Source organism: Theropithecus gelada, chromosome 6 (assembly GCF_003255815.1).
Source record: "Theropithecus gelada isolate Dixy chromosome 6, Tgel_1.0, whole genome shotgun sequence".
Lineage (NCBI taxonomy): Eukaryota > Metazoa > Chordata > Mammalia > Primates > Cercopithecidae > Theropithecus > Theropithecus gelada.
The window spans coordinates 82,901,997-82,909,143 of record NC_037673.1 but is presented as its reverse complement, the minus strand read 5'-3'; the positions used below and the strand labels follow the sequence as shown (position 1 = coordinate 82,909,143).

Below are 7,147 nucleotides of genomic sequence, written 5' to 3'. Positions count from 1 at the left end.
TGCTGGACGAAGTGGTGAAGGAAAAGAATGAGCTCAGGGATTCAAATTCACAGCTCAAGCACCACATAAATGACCTGAGTCTCTATCTGTGTCCTAAAGGAGACCCTTATCTCCTATAGCCAAAGGGCTAGGTTGAAAATTGAATGCAGAATACCATCCCGAGACTAAATTACAATTTAATTGATTATAAATTCCCAGCCTTGTTGAATGTCTACTGTTAAAGTGTGGGCATTGATTGGGAAAGAATAAGATTTAGGATGAGGATGTGTGGGAAGACTTTGACAAAGCTGAGGATATTGTGTCCCTAAATTCTGATGTCTCTTTACCAATGGAAGAGGCCCCTCCATTCCCAGGAGGTATGGCCTCCCCATTCCCAGTGGAAACAGCCTCCCCATGCCCCAGTGTCAGTGGCCTCCCTACTATCAGTGGCATCAGCCTTTTCAATCCAGTCTGAGATTAACCGTGCATTGCCTGAGGAAAGTTTAATGGCCTCCCACGAGACAGTTGCCATGCAAGACAATGCTGACTGTCCTAAGACCCACCTCTCTTTGTTTCTAGACCTATAGGTAGACTCAAGTCCCAGCAGGCCCCTAAAGGTGAGGTAAAAAGTGTATGATTCATGAGAGGGCTCACTACACTTCAATGGAACTGCTTGAGTTTTCTAATTTGTACAGACAGAAGTCCAGGAAACATGTGTGGGAATGAACACTAACAGTGTGAAATGAAGGAAGATAAAGTTAGATCAGGCTGAATTTATTGATATGGGCTCACTGAGCATAGCCTGCATTTCGTGTTACAGCTCAGAAAGTTGGAAAGGGCACTATGAATTTGTTCAGCTGGTTGTCTGAAACATGTTCTAAAAGGTGGCTCACAGTAAGTGAACTGAAAATGTCAGACTTGCCTTGGTATAATGTAGAAGAAGAAATTCAAACGCTTAGGGAGATTGTCATGTAAGACCTATCCACCCACACTGGAAGGATTCATAAAACAAACTTTTACCAGTACTGAGAGAAATAAATGTGTGAGGGGGGCCCTGGCATCCTTGAAGAGCTCTTTGATGCCTCTTCTCTGTAAGCAAGACCATCTTAAGTATGGATTTGCATGCAATGCTTCTGCCAAAACTGTGATCCTGGACTTACAGAATTCCTTTTCCACGGGCACAGGATTCCACAGATTCCACACAGCATTGCTTCTGATTAAGGAACTCACTTCACAGCAAAAGAAGTATGGTAATGGGTCCATGCTCATGGAATGTATAGGCCTTATCATGTTGCCCACCATCCTGAAGTAATTTCTTTGATAGAACAGTGGAATGGCCTTTGGAGAACTTAGTTACAGCACCAGCTAGGTGGTAATATTTTGCAGTGCTGAGGCAAGATTCTCTAGAAGGCTGCACATTCTCTGAATCAACATCTAATATATAGATAGAGCTGTTTCTTCCATAGCAAAGACTCATCGGTCCAGGAATAAGGGGCAGAAGCGGGAATGAATTTATTCACTATTACTCCTCATGACCTACTAATAAAATGTTTTGCTTCCTGTTCCCACGACCTTATGCTCTACTGGCCTAAAAATCCTAGTTCCTGAGGGAGAAATGCTTCCAGTAGGAGATACAACAATGAACTGTGCTCACTTCAGCAGCACATATACTGAAATTGGGATGATACGGAGAAGATTAGCATGGCCCCTGTGCAAGGATGACATGCAAATTCATGAAGTGTTCCACTGAAAAATAAATTAATTAATAAAAACTGTTGCCCAGCCACTTTGAATTCCTCATGCCTCTGAATCAACAGGCAAAGAAGAGAGTTGCTGTGCTGTCTGCGGTGACTGATCAGAACTAGCAAGGGGAAACTGAACTGGTATTGCACAATGGAAGTAAGGTTGAGTACGTCTGAAATGCAGTAGAACCTGCAGGATGCCCCTCTGTACTACATGTCCAGTAATTAAAGTCAGTGTAAAATTACAACAACCCAATCCAGGCAAAACTCCTAATGCCCCAGATCCTTTAGGAACGAAAGCTTGGGTCACTTGACCAGGTAAAGAACCAGCTAAAGAAAGGCAAACAAACAAACAAAACACAGGATAGTTAGTGAAAGAAGGTAGTTATAAATATCAACTACAACCATGTAACCAGTTACATAAATGAGGACTGTTAGGAGTATTCCCCCTTACTTTGTTATGAAATGTTCGTGTGTGTATAGCAAACATCTTTTTCTCCCTTTCTTATTCCTTTATTATGTAACATAAAATGTATTGATTTATTAACATAATATTTAAGTATTGTTCAACTTACATCATAGTATTTTTTAAGTTACAGGATGTCAAGGAGAAGAGTAAACATCAAGAACTTTATCTCCTTTTCTGGGGAATGGGTAATGCATATTCAGTTTTATGTGAGATAGTTATATTATGTAAAGTGGAGTTATGACCTTGTTATTGTGTTTATTTGGAAATTAAATATGATTTAAGGAGATGTATATGAATGCCAAGCTGAGAAGGGATAGATTTTGTTGACTAGGACAATGAGGTGCCCAGATATTTGGTTGAACATTATTCTGGGTGTGTCTGTGAAGGGTTTATAGATGAAATTAACATTTGAGTCAGTAGGGCGAGTGAAGCAGCTTGATCTTCCCAATGTTGGTGGGCCTTATCCAATGTATTGGAAGTCTAAATGAAGCAAAAGACAGTATAAGGAAGAATTTTCTCTTGGTACCTGACTTTTTTTGTGATGGTGCATTGATCTTCTCCTGTACTTGGACTGGAACTTACACAATCAGCTCTCCTGGGTCTCCAGCTTGCAGTCAGCAGATCATGGAACTTCTCAGCATCCACAATTGTGTGAGCCAATTCCAATATCCAAAATATTATGTATTATACATACATACGTATATGTACACACACACACACACACACACACACACCCCTCCTATTGGCCTATTGGTTCTGTTTCTCTGGATAACTTAATACATTTATAGACATCAAAATTTGAATTTTGTACAATTTTCATGAGTCATGAAATATTACTCTTCTTTTGACTTTTTTCAACCACTTAAAAATATAAAGGCCATTCTTGGCTTGTGGACCATACAAAAATAGACATTGACAGAATTTGGTCTGTGAGCCAAATTCACATTTTACTGACCCCTGTCAATAGATAAACCAAAAAAAAAGTATCCTTTCAATTACCTTTATCATTTGAATTCTAGACTTTAAAACAACAGAAGAATAACTAAAGAGGTTGATAATTTTTATTACTCTACAACGAAAGTACATTTCAATCCAACTGTGAGAGAATACATTTTTTCTTCACCTTTTATTTATCCAGTGAGAATGTTATTAGTCATTTTTTTTTCAAATAGATATTAAATTTCACCATGGTCATGTTGTCTGGATAAGGCCAACAAATGACTAAGCATCCTCCATTTTTCTTCTCTTAGGTAACAAAGAATAAAAGTATGGTTTTCTTCAATCTAATAGAAAAGACGAAGATTCTTAACAATAAGGACACCATCATTCTCCCCATTACCCAGGCTATAAAAATCAACTGGAGTAGTGGTTCTCAAACTGTGGTGGTCCACGTTCCAAGTATTACATGGAAATTAGTTAGAAATGCAAATGCTTGGGCCTGCCCAGGACTGGCTGAATGAGAAATTCAGCAAACTGTGTTTCAACAAGCTTTCCATATGAGTATGACGAACACTAAAGCTTAAAACTCACCAAACTCAAGGTAACACTTAAGGATCCAGATTCTTGGGGCTTCATTCCAGACCTACTGAATTGGAATCACTGGTTTGTGTTTTAACATGATCCAGATGATTGATATGTTGATTCACATTTGAAAGTCACTACCTTTTAGAGTTGCTGCTCCTCTTTCATCCCACCACCCTATCCGTCCTATTTGCCAAGTCCTGTAAATTTTACATTTGCAAAACCTTTCAAACAAGATTTTTATCAACCAAAATTCCTAGGCCCTGCTTCATAATTTCACACAAAAATATATTATATGGATTGGTTACACCTCATAGAGCATATGTTGTATGATATACATGATATACTACCTATCTCTCTATCTGGAGACATAGTGAGGAATTCCCCTTTATAATCGAGAATCTCATGTAGCTAGTTCAAGAACACAGGCATTTGGGTATCACTTACCTCCCCTGTTCTATTTCTTTTTTTTTTTTCTTTTTCTTTCTTTCTTTCTTTCTTTTTTTTTTTTTTTTGAGATGGAGTCTCACTCTGTCACCCAGGCTGGAGTGCAGTGGCCGGATCTCAGCTCACTGCAAGCTCTGCCTTCCAGGTTTACGCCATTCTCCAGCCTCAGCCTCCCAAGTAAATGGGACTACAGGCGCCCGCCACCTTGGCTAGTTTTTTGTACTTTTTTTTAGTAGAGACGGGGTTTCACCGTGTTAGCCAAGATGGTCTCGATCTCCTGACCTCGTGATCTGCCCATCTCAGCCTCCCAAAGTGCTGGGATTACAGGCTTGAGCCACCGCGCCCGGCCCCCCTGTTCTATATCAAGTTATTTTAATGAGGGTTTATAAAGTCCTCACTATCAAAACAGTCACAAATAATTTCCAGATTAAAGTAATGCAATTCTGATCATTTCATTCTCCCATTGAAAATGTTTGACATTCAAAGCCCTCTTATCAATCAATCAAGCGATTCTACTTCCTAGTCCTTAGAGACACCCTGTACATTGTGGCCCTTTGCCTTTACTCAAGAAAATCCTATCCACCGACAGTGCCCTCTCCCTCAGTATCAATACAAATTCACAAAAATATTATTTCTTCCAATTAGCCTATGCCATGTGTCAACGAAGTAATAACTAACAATTTAAAACATTTTATAGAAGTCAACTAGTCTGCTATATCTTCACATGTATTAACTAATTTAATCCTCACAACCACCTTATGAGGTAGTTACAACTATTTTCTTCACTATGCAAGAGATGAAACTTAGGGTAAGGTAGGTTGAAGTGACTTTCTCAAGAATGCTTTATTAATGATACTTGTGAAGAATGGTGAGACAGACCTTTTCAAAGTCAGCTATGGAGATAGGTTTCAGGACCACGGCAGTAAGGTATTGCAGTGGGGGAGTGAGATTGGACTAAATTCTAACTCCAATAAGGACAAGTGGGAATTTATAACCAAGAAGCAGGGTGGGGAGCAATGGATGGAAAATTACTAAGAGTAAACACCAAGGATAAAGGATTTCTGACTAAACTGACCTGATGGGATTATTGCTGAAGGCAGGCCAGGGTGATAAGATATTGAGGGTGGTCTGATACCAAGGGTAGGGGATATTCATTAAAGTGATGTGGCAGGATTCTTGCTCCAATTGGATTCTACAGTTGGTCCCCAACTTACAACGATTTGATTTTATGATGGTGCAAAAGCCATACATATTCAATGGAAACACTTCCAATTTTGAATTTTGATCTTCTCCTGGGCGAGTGATTCACAATACAATACCCGCTCCTGATGCTGGGCAGTGGCCGTGAGCCGCAGCTGTCAGTCAACCATGCAATCACAAGAAGCATGTTTAAGGTAGGCTAGGCTTCAGCATGTCTAAGTTAGGCTAAGCCAAGCTATGATGTTCAATAGGTTAGGTATATTAAGTGCACTTTCCACGTGGAATATTTTCAACTTATGATGGGTTTTTTGTATCGTAACTTCATCCTAAGTCGAGGAGAATCTGTACTAGAACAGAAAGGAAAGCCCAAGATCAGGCTTAGTCAAGCAGAGGACTCAGAGAAAAGCCTGATTATAGTTTTGGTCAAAGGAGAGAGTGTGTGTCAGCCCTATCCAAGGTTACCATCGTTGAGAGGGGATTGTATTCATACATGCTATAATTCTACTAGAGTCCAAGAACCCTGGGACAAGAACTGTGAGATAGTCATTCTTGTGACCCCATCACCATATCACTACCACCTAACAATTGATACCAGGCCTTGTGTATAGTGGTGATTTACTAAGTATTTGCTGAAATGAAGATGGCTTTATAGGATTTTCTCTTTGGTACGTTGTCATGTCTTCTTTATGCCTTAATTTGAAATAGTCTTAAAGCAAAAGAAAAAGCATTTCAATTTTGAGGGGGTCACATATAGATCAATGATATGTTCTAAATGCTATTTGTTCTTTTTATTTGTCTTCTTTTAGTAGTACTCTGTTTTCTAGAAACTAGGTACTTGCTTCAGGCGACTCCTTTTCTTCTGTTAGTTGTAACTTGACAACTGAGAATAAAACTAAGAAAGGATTTTGCAGCCAATGCTGCAAATACAAATTTGTTAATTGTATATTAACCAAATATGACTGCAAAAGGTTACTAAATACTCATTATAAAGCTGTATTTTAAATGTCAGAAATCCATGTCAGTAGCTGAGGGCATACAGTTTTATGTTATATTTTAAAGTAAGAAAGATATCATGTTTTTTTGTGAGCCTAGATGTGGTTTAGTCTCTTTTATCCCCCTTTTGTGTGTGTGTGTGTGTGTGTGTGTGTGTGTGTCCCTGAAATCAGAAATGGTGTGAACATGAGTATGCTGATGCATTTGAGAAACGAGGACTATAAATTAATCTGGCCACTTTATAATATGTTTTATATTAGACTGTAAAATTATTTCAGTTGCAAATGTATTTACTGGTAACTCCCATATACTTTTAATCCCATTTTTCTTCCTTTTCTCCTAAGATCAGGCAATATAACCTTTTCACTTTTATTTTTCCCTAAACATTAAGATCACTAGGTAGAGCCTGAAGAAGGAAGACTGTCCTGAAGCAAGAGAAAGGAAATCCTAATACTCTTATGGGAAATTTTGGAATAGCATGTGGATAAGTACAGGGCATTTCTGTGGTAGCCAAACAGATGACACCTGCTCAGTATCACCTAATCTCTGATTGGTAACCCTTAGTTTACAGGCAATGCCTGCAACTCAAAATATTTGGAATTTGTCTACAAGTACATACCATAGCACAATTTAACAACTGCAGCACAATAAAAGAGATTGTATTTACTTTTAAAAGTCATTGAAATATTTCTTAACATTTCACTTCTGAGTAGTGTCTAATGAAATAGTAATATCTTTGTCAACAAGCTGTGAATTTCCCTATTACTCTTCTAGGAAGAATAGGTTCTGTCTGGTT

General features: G+C 38.7%; 1 non-coding gene across 1 annotated transcript; it reads left to right on the top strand.

Moving 5' to 3' along the window:
- The first annotated feature begins 1,625 nt into the window (after positions 1-1,625).
- On the top strand, positions 1,626-1,732 carry LOC112627172. The gene has a single exon (XR_003120040.1). It is a non-coding gene; the product is annotated as a U6 spliceosomal RNA (small nuclear RNA).
- Positions 1,733-7,147: the final 5,415 nt, after the last annotated feature.